General features: G+C 45.7%; 1 protein-coding gene across 2 annotated transcripts in view; it reads right to left on the bottom strand.

Annotated features, from left to right (window-relative positions):
* Nucleotides 1-18,115, bottom strand: part of C1H15orf39 (chromosome 1 C15orf39 homolog) — a 60,707-nt gene extending 42,592 nt beyond the window's left edge. For both annotated transcript variants that reach the window (XM_069981737.1, XM_069981762.1), the window contains exon 1: nt 17,873-18,115. The gene's annotated coding sequence lies outside the window, so the exon portion shown is untranslated. The remainder of the gene's footprint in view (nt 1-17,872) is intronic.
* Nucleotides 18,116-23,480: the final 5,365 nt, after the last annotated feature.

The following is a 23,480-nucleotide window of genomic DNA, read 5'->3' as shown; positions in this document are numbered from 1 at the left end:
CCTGCTTATTTTTAAGACCGATTCACGCAGCAAATACGTCAAGTGGGTTTGTACCCTAAAGAAGAGTTACCTCTTCTTTCATACAAACAGAGCCCTTAAATTTAAGAAATCTTCTTGTAAAAAGTGCCCCGACATCAACAACAGAAAATGCATCACGTGTCCCCACATACTACAAACAAGCGCAATCTGCATCCCCAATACACAGCGGGGCTATACAATCACTGATGCTTTTTCTCAAGAGTATTTAACACAAAAGCAAACCAACGGCAACTCATGGATTACATATTGTATTTTTCTTTTAATTCCCACCACCAATCCTATTCATTAAAGAATGAGCAGCAAGGGGTGGGGGGTACAGAAAAAAGAAATTATACTTACCGGTCCTGTACCCCCAACTGGGATTCTCCATTTCTCATGCCCTGCTTCGCCACGACTCGGCTGACGGATGCCCTGCTCAGCTAGTCAGTGTCGGGGGTAGGACACTGCTGTAGTTACTGACTACACGACCAGTCGTGGATTACTAAGAAATGGGCAGAAGATGGCATCTGATGGGGTCCAAGAGCCCAGTTAGGTAGCGCTGTGAGGGTACAGGAACCAGTAAGTACAGGTTCTTTATTATGTTCCCCCTGCCTGTAGTGTACTTTTTAATTTGGTTTTAACCCTTTCATGATCAGGACTGTCTTGATCCTTCTCGGCCAGAGCAAAATTTTACCTTTTGCAATGCTGAATAATGTTTATCTGTTGTTTGTTAGTCTAACCCAATATTTTTTCTGTGACACATTGGATTTTATTATAAAATTAGAACAGAATTGGACCTCAATTAATTTTGTATAAACATAGAATATTGTCAGCAGAAAAAGACCAATTGATCCATCTAGTTTGCCCTATAAGTATTTCCTTTCTTATTATCTTAGGGCCCTATTCCACGGGCCGAGCAGGGCCCGATCAACAATGTAAACGATCGCAGATCTGCTAGATCGCCGCTCGTTTACTGGGCCTATTCCACAGCCCGATGATCGTTGAGCGAGGGCTGCAGGGACATCGTTACCGATGTCCTTGCAGCATACATTACCTATCAGGTCTTCTGCTCCACTCTGTCTTCCTCCCCGGGTCCTGCGCGCTCTAGTTTCAGCGTGGCCTGTCAGCTGACAGGCCACTCAGCCAATCACAGCCGCGGAGGTCCCAGCCTGTGATTGGCTGAGCGCTCCGTAAGCTGACAGGCCGGAGTGCGCGGGACAGAGCGGAGGAGAAGCCCGGACAGGTAATGTATGCTTCTCAAATCGTCGGTCGCCCGCCGCGCACCGCTATTCCACCCGAGCGATGCCCGGTGGGGGAACGATGATTTTAGGTCTGGCCCTAAATTCCAAGGAGCGATAATCGGCCGAATATCGTTCCTGTGGAATAGGGCCCTTAGGGTAGATATATGTTTATCCCAGGCATGTTTACATTCTGTAGTAGATTTATGTACCAAATCTGCTGGAAGTTTGTTCCAAGAACCTACTACTCTTTCTGTAAAGTAATATTTTTTTCATGTAGCTTCTGATCTTCTGACTAAGCTCAGAATGTGTCCCTTGTTCTTGAGTTCAGTTTTTTTAAAATGTGTCCTTTAGTATACCTAAAGGTTTCGATCATGCCCCCCCCCTTTATCTTCATTCCTACAGACTATACAGATTCAAATCCCTTAATCTTTCCTCATACGTTTTATGCTTGACACCCTCCACCATTTTTGTAGCATTTTGGACCCGTTCTATCTTATGAATATCTTTCTGTAGGTGAGGTCTCCAGAACTGGACACAGTATTCCAGATGTGGTCTCACTAGAACTCTATACAGCAGGATAACAATCTCTCTCTTCCTACAGGTTATACCTCCCGCTATACAGCTCAGCAAACAATTTGCTTTCCCTACCGCCTGGTTACACTGGTGACTCATTTTAAGGTTAGGAGCTCTCTGCATCATAGTTCAGTATGATAAAGTGAGTCTCATTCATAGGCACATGTCCAGTCTATGAAATGAAGCCAGCAAATGGAAGGAGAACAGTCTTGTTCATGAAGCTTTAGGGTGGGTTCAAACATAACGTATCAGCAGCGGATTTTGTGCTGTCACTTCAATGAGATTACATACTTGCAGCAGAATCGTGATCCCGCTGCAAGTATGTAAAACACAGCATGGTACATACATTACCAATCCGCGCTCCTGCTTGCTTTGGGGGTACCCATCATCTGGCAATCAGTGCATTGCCCTGCCGCAGCCACTGATTGGCTGAGTGGGACGTCCAGATGACGGGAACCCCAAAGCAAGCAGGAGCGCGGACTGGTAATGTATGTACCGGGCTGTTGGGGGGGGTTAGGGGATGGCCTTTTGCATACTCACAGCAAAAGCATGTGATCTCATTGAAATGACCTTGAAGGTATCCGCAGCGCATTTCACCGCAAACTTACAGATACGTTAAGTGTGAACCCACCCTTTAAGGGGTTGTCTACAATTAGAAAGACATTGCTGCTTCCTTCCTATAACATCTAGTAACATCCTGTGAATAGTATTATACCTCAGTCACATTCACTTGAGCTGTGCTGCAATACCAGGCATAAGCCAAGTGGCACTGGTTGGCGAAAGTGTTGGAAACCAGCAAATCCTAGAGGTCTTCTTATTGAAGAAACAGATATATATTAGTCAATTAGATGACCCCACAGAATACAGAGGACTACCATTGTTTACCTCAGCAATAAGGCTATGGCAGTTCTCACAGTTGCCCACTCACAGAAGGAAGCCCCAGGGAAACTCTGATGATGTACCTGACCATATATGGACAGTCTCATCATTAGAGCTTCCCCTGGGATGCTGTGGAGTGTGGCTCTGTAGATAGCTTTTCTCCTTACCTGGATGCTTGTGATGCCATACAGTAAAATCTGCTATGCAAAAGAACACTGCAGAGACACCATCACATGTCTCGACGTCAGTGAACTAGCCAGACCTTCCCTCCGGGAAGGAACAACCAGGCCAAAGGCGTTCTCCAGTCAAGGAAACCACCTCAGCAAAGTATCCATCCACAGACAGCTGTTTTGGGGTTTTGCCCCTCATCAGTGTGGAGTAGGTTTCTGGCTAGTGGGAGCAATGACTAGTAAGTGCATGCAAAAGGACGCTGGTTGACCTCAGGGAGATCAACCAAAACACCGCAGAGACACCATCACGTGTCTCAACGTCAGTGTATTCTAGAACATTGCCCCCTGGGAAATCAAATATGCAAAAGAACACTGCAGAGACACCATCACATGTCTCGACGTCAGTGAACTAGCCAGACCTTCCCTCCGGGAAGGAACAACCAAGCCAAAGGCGTTCTCCAGTCAAGGAAACCACCTCAGCAAGGTATCCATCCACAGACAGCTGTTTCGGGTGTTTTGCCCCTCATCAATGTGGAGTAGGTTTCTGGCTAGGGAGCAATGACTAGTAAGTGCATGCAAAAGGACGCTGGTTGACCTCAGGGGGCAATGTTCTAGAATACACTGACGTTGAGACACGTGATGGTGTCTCTGCAGTGTTTTGGTTGATCTCCTTTTGAATACAGTAAAATCTGTCAATCATAAATCTAAATAGTCTAGTATGGCTTTCTTTCAACAAATATACTATGCCATCACTTTGCACAATACTGACACATACCAGCCCAATGGAAACCACAGGTACAACATGTACAAAAACATTGGGAGCCCTATGCCAAGATGTGAACCCCAACTAAGATTTTTTTTTTTCTTTTACAGGTGCAGGGATCTCAGTGACGCGGTCCTTTTTCAGCATAGTTCATCATAACTAAACACACAAATCACACTCAGGGAATTACCATAGTAACATCAACTGCCTTCTTAGGCCCCGTTCCCTCAGAGCAAACGTAGCGAAATTCCGCAACGGAATTGTCCGCCGCGGAATGTCGTTAGCCTCCCGCTCATAATGGGAGTCTATGGGAGGCGCGCGCTCCTGCTCTGTACGCGCTGAAGAATGAACATGTTCATTCTTCAGCGCGTACAGAGCAGGAGCGCGCGCCTCCCATAGACTCCCATTATGAGCGGGAGGCTAACGGAATTCCGCTACCTTTGCTCAGTGGGAATGGGGCCTTAGTGTACTACACAAGCTAGGAGAAAGGTCCAGAAGGAGGGTGGAGCTATTCTAATGAGCTCCTCTCAAGAGGCAGTTTGTTTAGGAATTCCCTGGTTAGGGCCAGTTCACACAGAGTAAAAATGGTGGAATTCCATGGCGGAATTCTCCGTCGTGGAATCACGCCAGCCTCAGTGTCATAATAGCAGTCTGTGGGAGACTCACACGTCTCCTCTCTCCCCGCTGAAGAATGGACTAAATAACTCAAAGTGGTAATTCCACCTTATAAAGTGATGGAATTTTTCTAGTATATGCCATCACTTTGGATTGGTGGGGAACCCCACTGAGCATAATGAACGAAACGCCCGCACCACACATTTAAAACTGTAGCCATGAGGAATAAAGCCCCTATTACACAAAGTGATTGTCGGCCATATTCTGCTGATATTGGCTGATGATTGTCTTGTGTAATAGAAAACAACGATCATCTGAATTTGTTGTTAAAAAATAAACAAATCACGATAGCAGCGATATGCTGTGGTCACCCCTTGCAATAGGAGCGGCGGCAGCAGACCACCTCTATCTTCCATGGGCTGCCAGGAAAATTTAGCAATGACCCGGGAAGCACCACCAACTCTTACCCACTCACTGCCGACATGTGTAATAGCGCCGGCTTGAGTGGAGCAAGGGAGCACTGACCTGACAGGTCGGCGTTTGCTTGCTCCCTCTCTTCGCCCCGTGTAATAGGGGCTTAAGTCTGATATGGTGCAGCACCAAAGTCATGGGGACAGGAGTGAGAGGTTGGTATTATGAAAGTTGATAGCCAGGAGACAGCAAGCTAGCTTGAAGAGTCTTTACAAGACTCAATTGCGTGGCCATTTCAATTCATTTTTATCGGCCACACATCCAATGTTTAGACAGGGCCAAAGATTTTTTTAAAACAAAGTTTTATTAAGTATTTTCTTCTAATTCTCTTAGGGCCTGTTCACACAGAGCAAAAGTGTCGGAACTCTTCACCATTTTCATCAATCTTCGCTCAAAGAATTGACATGTGAATTTTTTGAATGGAGAGCAAGGGAAGCTGAGGTGTGCAATCCCTCCCATAGACACACTGTGCTAAACTGAGGCAGGCAGAGAGTTCCGCCATGGAATTCCCACTCTTTTGCTCAGTGTGAACTTGACCTAACAGGGGGTGGAGATGGCAACAAACTTTGTTACATACAACAAACTAGGGAACAGTCCATTAGGGGAAAAAGGGAGGGGGAGGGAGATGGTGAGGAAGGAAGAATTCAAATGAGGTTATTATGAAAGATCAGTGTCTCAGTATATGATAAAAATAAAATCCAACAATCATGCAGCGATTTACAGAAGATCGGACTCAAAGAAATAAATGTACAGTAGGGTGAAACATACGTACATTAAGTATAGCTTCATAAGGGTAAATCCCAGATCTCTGTTAGTGTTTTATCAGAGGGACATGACAGGGGGATGAAGGGAGGAAGTTGGAAGGGGGTGGAAGATGTGCAGATCAAACACCATCCACTTGTACTGAAGGAAATATGAGTAAGGATGATTGATTAGTACACTGGAGTGTATCTGGCAAGATTTTTTTCTAGGATCAATGTGGTGGAATTGAAGCATTCTTTGGGCCCTATCACACCAACAAATTATCTAACAGATTTTTGAGCCAAAGCCAGGAATGGACTATAAACAGAGAACAGGTCATAAAGGAAAGACTGAGATTTCTACTCTTTTCAAATCTATTCCTGGGGAAAAAAATAGTATAGTAAGGTGTTAGCCAGATAAATCAATGTGGTGGGAAATACTTTTGATCAAAGAATTTTAGTTTTGGTTTGGTTTTATATGTGAAGTGTGAATGTACCAAACACAAATGGATCTTAAAAACCGTCTGACGAAACTGCCTCAACTGAAAAACTGAAAAGTGACATCTTCCTATTCCAAAGCCAGGAGGATAATTTAACCCCCAAGGGTCTCATGGACAAGGACCCAACTCTGTGTGCCTACAATACTTTGCACAGAAACTGTGATGCAGAATATCTGAACGTCTGAGGAATCACCTCTTCAATTTTTTTTTTTTTTTTACAGCAAGAAGAGAACAATACCTACATTTTGCTCAACAATGGAAATACTTTGGAATTTCCACAACAAACTATAACATCAACTTATAATTAACAAGAATAAGAAACTCTACTAAGGGCCAGTTCACACTGAGCAAATTCAGCAGAATTCCGCTGTGGAGATCTCCAACGCGGAATTCCGCCTGCCTCAGTGTCCCATAGTGTCTGTATGGGTGGGCTCGCATGACATTGACAGAGAATGGAGGCGCGCAAGCCCTCCCATACAAACACTATGGGTCACTGACATTGTGATTAAAAGAGTTTTTTAATGACAGAATGGATCTTAACTCAAACTGACATGGAACAAGAACCTACAAAAAAGATTGTCAATCAAACTCTGGATTACTACATAGACTGCTTTAGAAAGAAAGTTAAACCTGGCATTTTGGATAAACCACACAACCAAACACATAACCTCAGTACAGAGTAAAGGAAAGCTATAAAATCTCTAAAACTTAACAGGAATATCACCATTAAAGGAGAAGTCTGGCGAAAAATTTTATTAAAGCCCCTCAAAACCTATACAAATCACCAATATACACTTATTATGGGAAATGCACATAAAGGGCTTTTTCCCTGCACTTACTACTTACATCAGGGCTTCACTTCCTGGATAACATTGTGATGTCACGACCCGATTCCCAGAGCTGTGCGGGCTGTGGCTGCTGGAGAGGATGATGGCAGGGGGACACTAAGGGACACAGGGCACTGGAGGGACACTGAGCATCCCTCTACCATCATCCACTCCAGCAGCCACAGCCCGAACAGCTCTGGGAGTGGGGTTGTGACATTACCAAAATGACACTCCCAAAATGGGGACTTACTACATTCTACCAAAAATACATAAAGAAGGTAATCCAGGGAGACCAATCATCTCTGGTATTGGGACAACAACAGAAACCTACAGGCCACCCGGCATACCTAAAACTGAACGGTTTTCTTCCACATCACACAAAGAAGTCCATCATTTATAGCCAAGCCGTGGAATACATATAGATTTGTTCCAATGATAAAGATAGAGAACAACACCTATTATGTTTAAAGGGAACCAATCACCTCAAAAATGCATATATAGCTTTTTAAATGTGCTGTTAGAGCCCACAGCACACTTTCCATACATGTTTCTATATACTCCCTGCCTCCCCCGTGTAATCCATAAAGTAACTTTATAAAACTGGCGCCCGGTATGCAAATTACATCAGGTAGTCACCTGGGCGGTGTTCGGCTAGATGGTAGTCACAGTCAGTCCGGGTCCCCTGGGCGTTCTTCGGCGGTAATCACGCCCCTCTGGGCTTGATTCAAATCACCCAGTAGCTCCGACGTCACTCGGGAGCGCGCCGTGCACGCCGCCGCACATGCGCAGTACAGCCGCTCCCATTCAGGCTGTACTGTGCCTGTGCAGAATAGCCTCGAACTCCGGCTCGCACTGAGTTCCAGGCTATTCTGCACAGGCGCAGTACAGCCTGAATGGGAGCGGCTGTACTGCGCATGCGCGGCGGCTTAAGAACATAGGTGCGCCGACGTTGTGCACGGCGCGCTGTCGAGTGACGTCGGAGCTACTGGGTGATTTGAATCACGCCCAGAGGGGCGTGATTACTGCCGAAGAGCGCCCAGGGGACCCAGACTGACTGTGACTACCATTTAGCCGAACACCGCCCAGGTGATGTAATTTACCTGATGTAATTTGGATACCGGGCGCCAGTTTTATAAAGTTACTTTATGGATTACACGGAGGAGGCAGGGAGTAAATAGAAACATGTATGGAAAGTGTGCTGTGGGCTCTAACAGCACATTTAAAAAGCTATATATGCGTTTTTGAGGTGATTGGTTCCCTTTAAGGGAGACATTCTTAAAACAAGGCTACCATCTATTGGTTATAGAATTCTAAGACAAAGCCTCCTGGAATATAAGCGAAAGGAGGAGAATAGCTGAGTACTGTTAATCGTCACCTATAACCCTCAATTAAACATTCTAAAAAAGATTGTTGCTCAACTACAGCCGATATTCCGGAGGGACAACAGACTGAAGGAGATTTTCCCAGAGTTACCTCAGTTTCCCTAAATTTAAGAAACCTACTTGTACAAAGTGCTCTAACAACAACAGAGACTGGCACCTCTCCTTGTAACAACATAAAATGCAGCACATGTCCCCACATACTACAAACAGCCACAATCCGCATCCCCAATACACATCAGTACTATACAATCACTGATGCTTTTTCATGTACATCCTCCAATGTGGTCTATATGATAAAATGTACACGATGCCCCACAGGGATTTACATTGGGGAAACAAAACAGAAATAGAAGACTAGAATAAATTTACAGAGACACATAATAAAAAGAAGTCTCAACATCCCTGTAGGCCTACATTTTTCAGGACCAGACCATAGAATGACAGATTTAAAGGTTGTGGCCCTTAAAGGTCATTTCCAGAATGACAGAGAGAGGAAAGTGTGGGAACGCAAATTGATAAAAATATTCCAGTCGTTAACACATGGACTAAACCTGGCACCTGGATTTATGACCCACTACATGGACACACTCCGCAGATAAGACTGAACTGACCAAGAATCTTGGATTTCTAAATAACCTCTCATTTACCACAAATCCTTTTTATTACACTGGTTTATCTATGTGATGTATCTACCCTCACACACCCCCCACCCAGGGCCGCTTTAACCATAGGGCCAATGGTGCACGTGCACGACCAATGCGGCCGCACAGGGCTCCGGCCGCCGGCCTGTCAGGGGGGAGCGCCATCCGCATGGGTATGTAATTAATCTACTTACCCATCCCGATGGCGCCCCCTGAGGCCCCCCATCGCTACTGCGCTCTGCACTGTAGCTATGAGCGCTCGTAAAACGAGCGCTCATAGATACCGTGCAGCAGCAGCACTGACAGGGAGAGAGCCATTGGCTCTCTCCCTGTCAGTCACTCTTGTGACCACTGCGTTCACTAGAGGCCGCACTCCCCTTCTAGCGTCGGCGCCGAGTGACGTCTTTACGTCGCCGCCAGGAGAAGGGGAGAGCGGCCTCTAGTGAACGCAGCGGTCCAGCCAGAAGATGCAAAGTGAAGAGGAACGCGGGGACCCAGGTGAGTATAAGTGATTTTTTTTTTTTATGTTATATACTATATGGGAGGGGGAGCACAGGGGGGCTATACATTATGGGGGGAGCATAGGGGGGGAGGAGCAAAAGGGGCCATATACCATGGGGGGGGGGACAGGGGGCTACATACTACTGGGGTGGAGCACTGGGGTATATACCACTGGGGGAGGAGAGGAGCACAGTGGGGGCTATATACCACTGGGGGGAGCACAGGAGGGCTATATACCACTGGGGAGCACAGGAGAGCTATATACCACTGTGGGGAGCACAGGGGGCTATATACCACTGTGGGGAGCACAGGGGGCTATATACTACTGGGGTGGAGCACTGGGGGCTATATGCCACTGGAGGAGGGGAGCACAGGGGGGCTATATGCCACTGGAGGAGGGGAGCACAGGGGGGCTATATGCCACTGGAGGAGGGGAGCACAGGGGGGCTATATGCCACTGGAGGAGGGGAGCACAGGGGGGCTATATGCCACTGGAGGAGGGGAGCACAGGGGGGCTATATGCCACTGGAGGAGGGGAGCACAGGGGGGCTATATGCCACTGGAGGAGGGGAGCACAGGGGGGCTATATACCACTGGGGTGGAGCACAGGGGGGCTATATACCACTGGGGTGGAGCACAGGGGGGCTATATACCACTGGGGTGGAGCACAGGGGGGCTATATACCACTGGGGTGGAGCACAGGGGGGCTATATACCACTGGGGTGGAGCACAGGGGGGCTATATACCACTGGGGTGGAGCACAGGGGGGCTATATACCACTGGGGTGGAGCACAGGGGGGCTATATACCACTGGGGTGGAGCACAGGGGGGCTATATACCACTGGGGTGGAGCACAGGGGGGCTATATACCACTGGGGTGGAGCACAGGGGGGCTATATACCACTGGGGTGGAGCACAGGGGGGCTATATACCACTGGGGTGGAGCACAGGGGGGCTATATACCACTGGGGTGGAGAACAGGGGGGCTATATACCACTGGGGTGGAGAACAGGGGGGCTATATACCACTGGGGTGGAGCACAGGGGGGCTATATACCACTGGGGTGGAGCACAGGGGGGCTATATACCACTGGGGTGGAGCACAGGGGGGCTATATACCACTGGGGTGGAGCACAGGGGGGCTATATACCACTGGGGTGGAGCACAGGGAGGCTATATACCACTGGGGGGAGGAGGGGAGCACAGGGGGGCTATATACCACTTGGGTGGAGCACAGGGGGGCTATATACCACTGGGGGCAGGAGGGGGACACAGGGGGGCTATATGCCACTGGGGGGAGGAGGGGAACACAGGGGGGGCTATATACCACTGGGGGGAGGAGGGGAGCACAGGGGGGGCTATATACCACTGGGGGAGCACAGGAGGGCTATATACCACTGGGGGGGGGAAGCACAGGGCGGCTGTATACCACTGTGGGGAGCACAGGGGGCTATATACTACTGGGGTGGAGCACTGGGGGCTATATACTATGAAGGGGGGGAGCTATATACCACTGGAGGAGGGGAGCACAGGGGGGCTATATACCACTGGCGTGGAGCACAGGGGGGCTATATACCACTGGGGGGAGGAGGGGAGCACAGGGGGGCTATATACCACTTGGGTGGAGCACAGGGGGGCTATATACCACTGGGGGGAGGAGGGGAGCACAGGGGGGGGGCTATATACCACTGGGGGGGGAGCACAGGGGGGCTATATACCACTTGGGTGGAGCACAGGGGGGCTATATACCACTGGGGGGAGGAGGGGAGCACAGGGGGGGGCTATATACCACTGGGGGGAAGCACAGGGTGGCTATATACCACTGTGGGGAGCACAGGGGGCTATATACTACTGGGGTGGAGCACTGGGGGCTATATACTACAGGGGGAGAGCACACAGGGAGACTAGATACTTTTTGGGGAAGTGCATAGGGGGCTATATACTACGGGGGGAAGCACAGGGGGAGATATATACTACTGAGGGCAGCACACAAGGGGTATATACTACTGAGGGCAGCACACAAGGGGTATATACTACTGAGGGCAGCACACAAGGGGTATATACTACTGAGGGCAGCACACAAGGGGTCTATACTACATTGGGGCTGCACAGAGTGTCCTATATTATATAGGGACCTTACTACTATACTGGGGCCCAGAGCATATCTACTTATTAAGGGACACATTAAAACTATAGGGGCACAGAAGGGTGTAACTACTATATAGGGGCACAGAAGGGTGTAACTACTATATAGGGGCACAAAAGGGTGTAACTACTATATAGGGGCACAAAAGGGTGTAACTACTATATAGGGGCACAGAAGGGTGTAACTACTATATAGGGGTACAGAAGGAGGTAACTACTATATAGGGGTACAGAGGGAGGTAACTACTATATAGGGGTACAGGGGACATAACTACTGTATGTATTGGAGCCTAAAATGTTTCTCTGGCAGATTCTGGAGAGAGGATTCACAGTCGGGAGAGACATCAAGGTGGCCCATGCTGGATGGAGAAAAAAAAGAAAAAGTGACAGATCGGAGAAGACGCCCCATGTGAGTCACTGGATGTAACTTCTTTCTGTTATAGGGTCTGTAGTGATAGTGGTCATGGTGTGGCAGTATTATGTAATGGTATCATTGGTGATATCTTTCAGTTCTGTTCAGTGCAGTTTTCATGTAATATGTAATCACTGTATGGTGGAAATAGTGTTATACCTTATGTATAATACAGAGTGGGGGCACATTCAGGGCATTATACTGTGTGTGGAGCACCGATTCTGATAACGTGCCGGGGGGGGGGGGGGCCCACTTTCGAGGTTTGTGCACCGGGCCCGCCAATGTATTAAAACGGCCCTGCCCCCACCACCACCACCACCATTCACAGATGTCTCTCTTTTCTTGCTTGAAACATCCCTAAAATGTTGTGCTGTTTCATTTGTAAAATTTGAAGTCATTCATTTGTAAACTTGTCTGCCGAAGGGATCTTTAGAATCCCGAAAGCTCACAATTATAACATTTTTGTGGGCCAATAAAGGTATCCCTCCTAAAATTTTTGATCAAAAGTATTTACCACAACATGAATTATAGGGGACCAAACTTATAAAAATTGTTTGGTGTGATGTGGTTGTTTTGGTAGTGACACCTCTACCCAATGCATGTGCAGTAGAAATTTAAAGTCTCACTGTCGTTATAACTTTCAAAATCTAAATGAACAGTAGATGTGGTATAAAGTATGTTTGCAATTTCCCATGAAAAAAAATAAATAAATAAACACGGGAATTGTGTTTAGACATGTTTTTCCTAAAGAGTCTAAACAAAGTTCCAGGTCATCTGCGGTCACTAAGGAGGCAGTCATGGGAGGAAGCCAATGTGATTGGTGGACACACTGAGCCGTGACTCTTTGTACTGGCTGGAACTTCATGTGTTTAGTCTCTTTTTTTTCAAACCAGCCAAGGCTAAAAAGCTGTATTCAGGAGACTGGACCTGAATACAAGTAAGTATAGCTTTGTTGTACAGCACGATAACCCCAATAGTAAGAAGAATACCAGGATGGCGCAGGCAGGCAGATCAATAGACTTCTGTAAAGTTTCTGTAGAGTCACAAGTGCAGAAAACAGACTATAAGGGGTCAAAAAGTTTTAATTAAGAGATGTAATGGAGATTAGAGATAGGCTGATACTTGGCTGCACAAGGAGAAATGGATTTATTTATATTTTGTATTAGAGAAGAGAAGTTTATGGTCTGAGTGCTTGGAAGGAGAAATCGTAGCGTTAGAAACTGGGCAGCGTCTATAGAAGACTATGTCCATGGATATTCCTATTCTTATGTATTAGAGAGTTAGTAAGCTGAGAGAGGCAGAGGGAGGAGGTTGGAGAAAGATATTAAGAGGCAGATGGGAAGTGTGAGATGATAAAATCTAATACAAGCTCTTTTCCTGTGAGTACTACATTGTAATTGTCTTGTGTGGACATATCCAATAGCTGCACAGTGCCCCCCACATCTCAGAAGGCTTACTTCTGACATGTGGAATCTCACAATGTGAGCGCCAGCAAGGTTTAGGAGGATCATCACAACAAACAATGGTAAGCACTGCCATTTTTATTATATGTAAAATGTCCTTTCCCAACAGTCCTAAGCCGGGAAGTAGTATGCATGTACAAGTATGTGTGCTCCTGATTCCTGACCGTCATAGGTAGTATCACAACCAGATCAGTGCAGCAGCTGATCTTAGGACAGAATTAAATCTATGTCAACTTCAAGCTGGCGTAGATTTCCACTATAATTTACACCAGTGTAATAGTAATTTTGATTGTCGGCCACACCCTTTATACTGCGCTCTGCCCCCCTTTTTTTAAAATTTATTTTTCTAGTTGTAAAAAGTTCTAAAAAAGTTTTGTACAATTTTATTAAAAGCTGTTTTTAATAGCATTTAGAGAAATGCTTTCAGCAGGCCCCTTAGACATATGTAGATCAGACTGAACCAGACCCTACGCAGTTTTCTAGGCATGTTATGTGACCTTTGCAGGGGTCATTCTACAGGGAGAGGGGAGGCCCTGTCCTCAGCATGAGTTACTGAAGATCTTTTCTTAGGGCAAGTTCACACGGAGTAAAAGCGGCAGAGGGCTTGACATGTTAACTCTTTGAGCGGAGGCGCGTGAGCCCTCCCATAGACAGACTGTATGACACTGAGGCAGGCAGCGTTCCGACGCTTTTACTCAGTGTGCTGCCCCGCCGCAGCCGGTTCACACGGATTGGCTAAGCAAGATGTCCAGCCGGGAGCCCCCAAAGCAAGGCGGAGTGCAAAGCAGGTAATGTATGTACAGGCCGGTGGGGGGATTAAAGGAGAAGTCCGGGAGTCGGGGCGTGACATCACCATTTTATCCAGTATTTCAATAAAAATTTTCGCTGGACTTCTCCTTTAGGGTACAAACACACACACCGTATACGCAGCAGATACACAGCAGATCTGCAGCAGATTTGATGGTGCAGATTTGATGCTGTGTTCAGTTATTTAGATCTAATCTGCTGCGTATTTGTTGCCTATTTGCTGCGTATCGCAGCAGTAAATACACTGCGTATACGGTGTGTGGGTTTATACCCCTAAGGGGGCTGTCACATATTCAAAAATCCGCTGTGGATCCGGTGTGTGTGTTTCTACCCTTAAGGGCCCTATTACACGGAGTGATAATCTGCCTAATCTGAAAGATTTTTTAAACCAAAGCCAGAAATGTAAAAAAGAAGAAATCTCAGTCTTCCCTTTATGACCTGTTATTGGTTTATAGTCTGTTCCTGGCTTTGGCTTCAAAAATCTGTCAGATAAATCTCTCTGTGTAAACGCACCATAAAAAAAAGACACCGATCAGCAAAGAAATTATCATCAGCTGATCGTTGTCTTTTACGTTGTCTTTAAGTGTATACTTACCGCTTACACCAGGACACGTCAATTCTTTTGGCAGACAGCAGAATCGGGCCGGCCATAGTATGGTGTCTATGGCAAAGGCGGAGATGCGCGCCGCCGCGAGCGGGTACCAGCAACAGAATCTGCTGGAACCTCTCTGCGCAGATTCCGTAGTGTGAACCCACCCTTACCATCAACTGCTTTCACCTTTCATTGTAATCCTGTCTGAGATGATAAAGAGGACACTGCTGGAAAGTGATCTGTACAAAACAGGAAGCTTGAGTGTCATTTAAGGTCATTTGTGTGAACGCTTCATATTGTGTAAAAGTATCATCTCTATACTGTATCCATCTACATGAACCAAGGACCAGAAGGAAATTATAAAGCCTGTTTCTGCAGTACAGTACAGAGAGGTCATGTGTCTCCTAGTTAGGAGTGTTTACACGAAACGATAATTCGCCCAATTGATCATTTAACGATTTTGAAGCAACAATTAGGTTTTTAGAACGATCAGTGTTTAGACGAATAAATCGTTCGAAAATTCGTAAGAATATTCGTTATTGTGATCGTTTTTAAGATCGCTTAAGCCCATCTTTCACATAGGGTGAATCTGTGAAAGACTGTTTACACAAAGCGATCTGCGAATTTTTAGCGAACAACGATTTTAGAGCATGTTGAAAGATGAAAATGAACGATTTCTCGCTCGTCACTTGATTGTTTGCTGTGTTTACACGGAAAGATTATCTCTCAAATTCAATTGTTATTGTGAAAATTCGATTGATAATCGTTCCGCGTAAACGCAGCATAAGACTGCCATATAGAAAGACCATTATCTGCATGAAAGGAATGCAATAACTTTTAAAGACATGAATACAGCGGCCCTTCATTTCATGTGCTAGGATTATATTCAGTCTTGATATTTCATATCTTTACAAATTGCATAAGCATCTAACATGGGACCTAGATGAAAGTGATCTTATACAACTCCCCGCTCAGATTCTGTTCAAGCTTATTATCAGATATCAAAACAATGTGGTGAATGGAGAAGGAAAGGAAAGCAGAGCAGGGTGATCTGCCACCTGAGCGTGCCTGCCAGCTGCCCCATACTTACACAGGTTACACAGATTCTGCAAAGCATCTTCAGAGAGGGCAAAATCTGCTATATTGAAAGCTGAAAGTTAGAAACCTGCATGTACTTTTATGCAACATATACATGAGGGTTTTGGTGACTCTTATTTACATGCTCTGTACTGTACTGAGCACAGTTATGCTCAGCCAATCGTGGCTGAGCAGCTGATGACGTGGCAGAGGGTGGCCGGCACAAGGGACGGTCGGAGCGGTTCGGCGGGCCGCCCGAAAATTACATCATTGGTGCAAGATGGCGGACGGGGGTCAACACGGATCAGGTGAGTATAGAGCACTACACTTCCGGGTCTAGTGTGGGTGGGGGGGAACATGGGAAAGTGGCCATTCACTAACATAACATACATTACAAAGTTGTATAACTTTGTAATGTGTGTTATTTAGTGAATAATTGTTTAGCGCTGCACTACCCCTTTAACTAAGGACGCCCTGACAATAAAAAAAAATAAAGAGGTGCAGGGCTTCTGTGCTCCCTTAGTTGTATACATATAGAGGTGCAGGGCTTCTGTGCTCCCTTAGTTGTATACATATAGGGGTGCGGGGCTTCTGTGCTCCCTTAGTTGTATACATATAGGGGTGCAGGGCTTCTGTGCTCCCTTAGTTGTATACATATAGAGGTGCAGGGCTTCTGTGCTCCCTTAGTTGTATACATATAGAGGTGCAGGGCTTCTGTGCTCCCTTAGTTGTATACATATAGAGGTGCAGGGCTTCTGTGCTCCCTTAGTTGTATACATATAGAGGTGCAGGGCTTCTGTGCTCCCTTAGTTGTATACATATAGAGGTGCAGGGCTTCTGTGCTCCCTTAGTTGTATACATATAGAGGTGCAGGGCTTCTGTGCTCCCTTAGTTGTATACATATAGGGGTGCAGGGCTTCTGTGCTCCCTTAGTTGTATACATATAGGGGTGCAGGGCTTCTGTGCTCCCTTAGTTGTATACATATAGGGGTGCAGGGCTAAGTTGTATACCATGCTTACTACCTGCACCTTATTCCTCATTCACTAAGTGCTGTCTTGGGGCATATGGCACTCCCTACACTGTAATTACATACATAACAGCCGCATGTTACAATAGACACATGTGAGTCTGAAACAATGGCCAGTGCCTGCAATACAGTCGCTGTACAGACAACAAAGTTCTAATGCTCCAATAAAAGCACAAGACCTCTACCAACAATCATAACGTGTACATCAATGTATATACCACCCCATTGGCAGTGTGTACACTGATGGAGAAAGCTGCATGACAGCATATATACTGATGCGTACACCTCTATCAGCGCATACACTGTAGCATGGCAGCATATACACTGATGAAGAGTCCCAAAGCAGTATATACAGTGATGCATACAGCGCTATATCAGCATATATACAGCCCTATATCCGCATATACACTAATGCATACAGCCCTATATCCGCATATATACAGCCCTATGTCAGAATATACACTAATGCATACAGCCCTATATCCGCATATACACTAATGCATACAGCCCTATATCCGCATATATACAGCCCTATGTCAGAATATACACTAATGCATACAGCCCTATATCCGCATATACACTAATGCATACAGCCCTATATCCGCATATACACTAATGCATACAGCCCTATATCCGCATATACACTAATGCATACAGCCCTATATCCGCATATACACTAATGCATACAGCCCTATATCCGCATATACACTAATGCATACAGCCCTATATCCGCATATACACTAATGCATACAGCCCTATATCCGCATATACACTAATGCATACAGCCCTATATCCGCATATACACTAATGCATACAGCCCTATATCCGCATATACACTAATGCATACAGCCCTATATCCGCATATACACTAATGCATACAGCCCTATATCCGCATATACACTGATGCACAAAGCTATGGGTGCCGGGCAGCCGGAGCCCTCTGTGGGGCCCCCACACAGAACTAGTTCCCACACGAGTCACCACCAGGCTGGGCATGTCTCCGGATATAACAGCACGGCAGCTCTTACCCACATGTGGAGTGAGGTCCTCAGCAGTGTTGCTCAGCTCCGGGCTGCCGGCTCGTCTTCTGCTTCTCTCGCATCTGTGTGGCCGGCGCTTGCGGTTGTAGCGCTCAGTGTGCACTGTGCCCCAAGCTGCAGGGCTGCACATGCAGGCTGTCCCGGGCAACAAGTGGCTGCAGCGCGGGGCTGTCCAGGCTGCTTATCGGGTAAAGTGTCCCAGTGCCAGAGCGCAGCGCTACATCGCGGGTACTCCCTGCACGTTGTCACTGAGAGGAGCGACTGAGCCCAGAGGGGCGGTCCCGGGCGGCTGGTGAGGAGAGGGAGGGGCGAGCGCCTGGGGATGGGAGATAAGCGGCGGGAGAGGAAGCAGCCGGGAGTGAGGAGCCGGGGAGGTCGGCGCTGTGCTCGGTGCTGTGTGCCGGGGCACTCTCAGGAATGGAGCCATAGACCGTCCTTGCCGGGGCGCTATGGTTTATAGTAAGGGCAGAGGACGCGTTTTGCTTGTGTATTTGCATGTATACAAATCCCCATAGGATTGACTGCTGGCTGCCGCCTCAGTCATGTGCCAAGAACTAAAAATACTCGTCCACACATGTGTATGGAAATGGTCACGCTGTGACATAAGCCTGCATGAGCTGCTGCCTGGTTTGTAGGCTTCTTTACCTGGGCATGTTAGTTTCTATTAGTTTTACTTTGTGCTAGTACTAGAGCATTGTGCTTGGTAAAGACTGTACACCCCCCTACTTTATGAGCTCTCTATACTTGTACACAGCTGTATGAGTCTCCCCTGCAGACTGTCCTACTACTTGTGTTCTCTTCCCAGTCTGTGTCATTTGACCCCTCTCCCCCTTGACCTTTCTTTGTGCTGTTGGGTAACCCCCCCACCTCCTTTTTATTAGGTGTCACCAGCAGCTGCTGACTGGCAGACCCCAAACACAAGAAGTCATTGATAATGGGATTCCCTTCCCGAAGAGAGGAAGGTACTTTTTTTTGCCGTGCCCGCTAATAAAGTAATCGGATGCAGCTGTCAAAGTTGACAGCTGCATCCGATCACTTGATGCAGTTGTTCCCTGGTGTCTAGTGGGGTGGATCGCTCCTCCAGGAGAGCGATCCACACATCCTCCTCCGTCCGGGCTCAGCGCCGTAATGGCGCTGATCCTGGATTGGCACTCGATTGCTTCCGGCTGCAGCAGCCGGAAGCAATCAATGTGCCTATCACATCGATCTATGCAGCATAGATCTGTATGAGAGATCAGAGTGCTTATACTAGAAGTCCCCCAGGGGGGCTTCTAGTATAAGTGTAAAAGTAAAAAAAAAAGTATTGTTATTAGTAAAAAGCCCCCTCCCCTAATAAAAGTCAGAATCACCCCCCTTTTCCCATGTTATAAATAAAAATAAATAAACAAGATTGTAACAAGGTTGTTTGTGCATAATCGCCCAAAATATTTATTTATCAAATTCCTGATCTCGCACGGTAAATGGCGTAAGCGTAAAAAAAAAACCAAAGTGCAAAATTGCGCATTTTTGGTCACATCAAATCCAGAAAAATTGTAATAAAAAGACATCAAAAAGTCGCACATGCGCAATCAAGGTACCGATAGAAAGAACAGATCATGGCGCAAAAAATGACACCTCACACAGCCCCATAGACCAAAGGATAAAAGCGCTATAAGCCTGGGAATGGAGCGGTTTTAAGGAACATATATTTGTTAACAATGGTTTGAATTTTTTACAGGCCATCAGATACAATGAAAGTTATACATGTTACATATCATTGTAATCGTAACGACTTGAGGAACATATATAACAAGTCAGTTTTACCCCAGGGCAAACGGCGTAAACACAAAAACCCCCCCAAATAAAAGAAATGCAGGGTTTTTTTTCAATTTCACCACACATTGAATTTTTTTCTGGTTTCGCAGTGTACTTTATGAAAAAATTCAGCCTGTCATTGCAAAGTACAATTAGTGGCGCAAAAAATAAGGGCTCATGTGGGATTCTAGGTGAAAAAATGCAAGTGCTATGGTCTTTTAAGCACAAGGAGAGAAAAAACGAAAACGCAAAAATTTAAATTGGCATGGTCCTCTAAGGGTTAAGGTACCCTCAAAGTTTTGCACTGGCAGTTCCTGTGGAGTCTGGATGGCACAGAACCTTGGAGAAGTGAAAACCAGTTGAGAACAGGGATGGGGACTGGAGGAGGTGACTATGGCATGTTTATGCAACCATAAGGGTCTATTCACACTTCAGTGTATTTTTCACTCCGCAAATTTCAGTCTGCTATTCTCCATTAGCAATCCGCAAATTTCCATCCATATTGCATCCTTTATTTTTTGCTGATCTGCAAAAATGAAAAAATGTGGTTAATAATAATCTAGTCACTTTTTGCGGATCGTATCCCATAGGGTCACATAGGGTTCTATTGGTGTGTCCGTGGAGGAATTTCAGTCCGTACTAGAGCCTGTCCTATTTTTGCGGTACGGAGCTATGTACACATCTACAGATGTGTGAATGGGGCCATTGAAATACATTGATCCTATTTTCTGTTCAGAATTGCGTATGTATGAGTAGGCCTAAACCCTAGGGAAAATATAGTTTTACCTAGTCAACCTAGTAAATTGGTTATTCTGTCCTCTCTGAAAATTAAAGTAAAGACTGCAGGGAACATAACACAAAAAAGTGTAGACTTATGGTACTTTTTACACGGAGCGATAATTTGCCCAATCGCACGATTACCGATTTCGATTAGATGGAACGATATATCGTACGGAAAAATTGTTTTGCGATCGCTTAAGCCTATCTCGCACATAGGTTAAATCGGTGAAAGACTGTTTACACGGAACGATCTGCGAATGTTTTGCGAACGACCAACGATGATTTGAGAACATGTTGAAAGATCAAAATGAACGATTTTTTGCTCATCAATTGATTGTTCACTGCATTTACAAGTACGATTATCGTTCGAATTCGATCGTTATCATGCAAATTCAAACAATAATCTTTCCGTGTAAAAGGAAGGACCATTACCCATCCCACTCCACCACTGTCTTCCAGGCCACCCAGTGTCAGGGTGGGTTCAGACTGAGGAATTCTCACGGAAAATGTCAGCGGAATTCCGTCAGCTGTCCGCCCGCACGGGTACACGTTTTTCCGACGGCTCCATAGACACCATTCTATGGGCCGGCGTATTCTGCGATCCGCTGAAAGAAGTGACATGACATACAGTGGGTCATACACCTCAGAAAAAATGTGCTACAGGCATGTTTGATAAATGTGCCCCACAGTGGTTAAAAACCAAGTTCACATGTTTATTTTAGAATTTAAAAAATCATTATTTTTGGGGTGTGGAACCATTTTTCTGCTTAGGTTTAAGAGCGGATCTGGATTACAAGCATGGTCCTGGAACTAATTATGCTCGTAATCTAAGGCACCGCTGTATGTGATAGCATTTATTTATTTTTAATGACTGTGACACTTTAAGGCACTTCTGTCATGTGATTTCTTTCCCCAATATTGCTTTGGAAAAACTGTCATGTTTTTATGATGTTAAAACCTTTGCTTTTAAGGGTAAATTCACACTGGCGGATCCGCCGAGAGTCTCACACACGAAATCTGCAGCTAATCCGCAATACACGTATTAATAATAATAAGAATAATACGTATATTGCGGATTAGCTGCGGATTTCGTGCGTGAGACTCCTGGCAGATACGCCCGTGTGAATTTACCCTAAACAACATTTTGATGAGCTATGTCCAGGATACACATATATCCTTACTAAATACTTAGCTCTTCCTCCTTTGTAACTTGAAACCTGCATACTGGACTGCATTTTCATTGAAACAGGTTCCCTTTAATAAAAGTTGTGCTTTCAGTTCTTCATTTGTAAACTTCTCACTTTAAGAAGTTTTTTTTTTTTTGTGACTGATCTTGTGATGTTTATTAATCCTTGTTTTCTAGAGGCTGAGCCAGGGGCAGGCATAGCTCAACTTTTTATTGACACAAAAGTATTAACTTTGGGCTTTTAAGGAGCGTAACACCTATATCACATACATACAGATTCCTGCAGATAATGAGAAATATTGCAGAAATGATACATAGTTGGGATGTATGCTGTTCTCTAACTCTTCACACCTAGTGGAATTAGATGGCAAAACTCCCAAGACGCCATGACATACAAGGTACATCATGGCGCCACTGCTGTCAAAACTGACAGCGACATTTAAATGATGTCAAAATGCCTTCATTGGTGGTTCATTGGTGGTCTACTGGGGTATCTGTTAGGCCTGGTTTTCTGCCGTGGATCAACATATGTTTATATGAAATGGGACTTTGGCTGCAAAGCCTCCATAACCCCTCCGCTCTGCTGTTGACATGGGTAGGAGCATGTGCCCGCACATTAGATTCCATGCTGCAGGCAAAGTTCTCACTGAAGTAATGTCCATGTGCCCATCTTTGCGTGAGCTCTAAAAGCAGAGGAGCTAGAGATTATCCTTACATTAAGCCTTTTGAAGCCTTTTGCCACAAGCAGAGAAAGGCTTTGTATAATGGACCTATTCCACGGGCCTACTGTGAGGAGCAAAGGAGTGCTGTCAGCGCTCGTTTGCTCCTCGTTCCCTGCTCGCTGCCACCGCCATTACACACGCTAATCGCTAGATTGTTTGGGCAGCCCATAGAGGATAGTGGCGGTCTGCTGCCGCCGCTCCTGTTCCGCGGAGCGACGACAGCAGATCGTTGCTATCACAGTCGGGTTTTTTTCAACATGTTTGAAACACAAACGACTGCAACAATCAGCCAACATGAACGATGTCGGCTGATCCTTGCCTTCTATTCCACAGGACGATTATCGTTCCGTGGAATAGGGCCTTAAGTGGTGGCTCAGTGCAGACATCTAGTCCTAGATGCAGGGGTTGTGTAGAGTTCCATCCGAAATATTAGAAGACTTTAACGGTTTTAGAAACACTTTCTCTCTTTCATTGTTTATCCATAACCATATTTCTCTTTCATCATAAAATAAAACAAAATGAGCTCCATAATGTTAAACAAATACTGACAAAATACTACAGGCCCTGATTTATTACACCGCCTGAAACTCACACTGCTTTTTCCCCACACACTGTGTCTAGGCACCCTTATCTGTGGGACAGAACACATATTGACAGGGCAGGATGACACATGGTATCCTCTCACCTCAATGTTAGCTGGTACCTTCTTATTGATTTGCGGTGACTGTTGACGGCACAGTCAAGCGCCTGGCAGGAAGCTCTTTCATCTGATTGGATAAAGGCGGCTTGTAGAGAAGAGGAGAAATCTTATAAAAGAAGTGGCGAGAGGGAGGATCAGCAGTCTAGTGGCGGTATTCAAGAGTTGTCCTCCATAAAATATTTTAAAGACTTGAGTTTTCAGCGATGTTTGTATGGAGGATGTTAGTTTATTCTGGTTTCTTGATAAATGTTAATTGTTTGAGTAAATGGGTATAAGAATAATAAATATTGTGGTCATTGTTATCTCACTACATGGTTGTCAGTCTATTATTTCTTATATTGGTTATGAATGGGGACTAGGATACCATGTTTTTTTTCCACAGCAGCCAATTACAGTTCAAGTTATTGTTTAACA

The sequence above is a fragment of the Dendropsophus ebraccatus genome, chromosome 1 (assembly GCF_027789765.1).
Source record: "Dendropsophus ebraccatus isolate aDenEbr1 chromosome 1, aDenEbr1.pat, whole genome shotgun sequence".
NCBI classification, from domain to species: Eukaryota; Metazoa; Chordata; class Amphibia; order Anura; family Hylidae; genus Dendropsophus; species Dendropsophus ebraccatus.
This window is presented reverse-complemented; position numbering and strand designations above follow the sequence as displayed.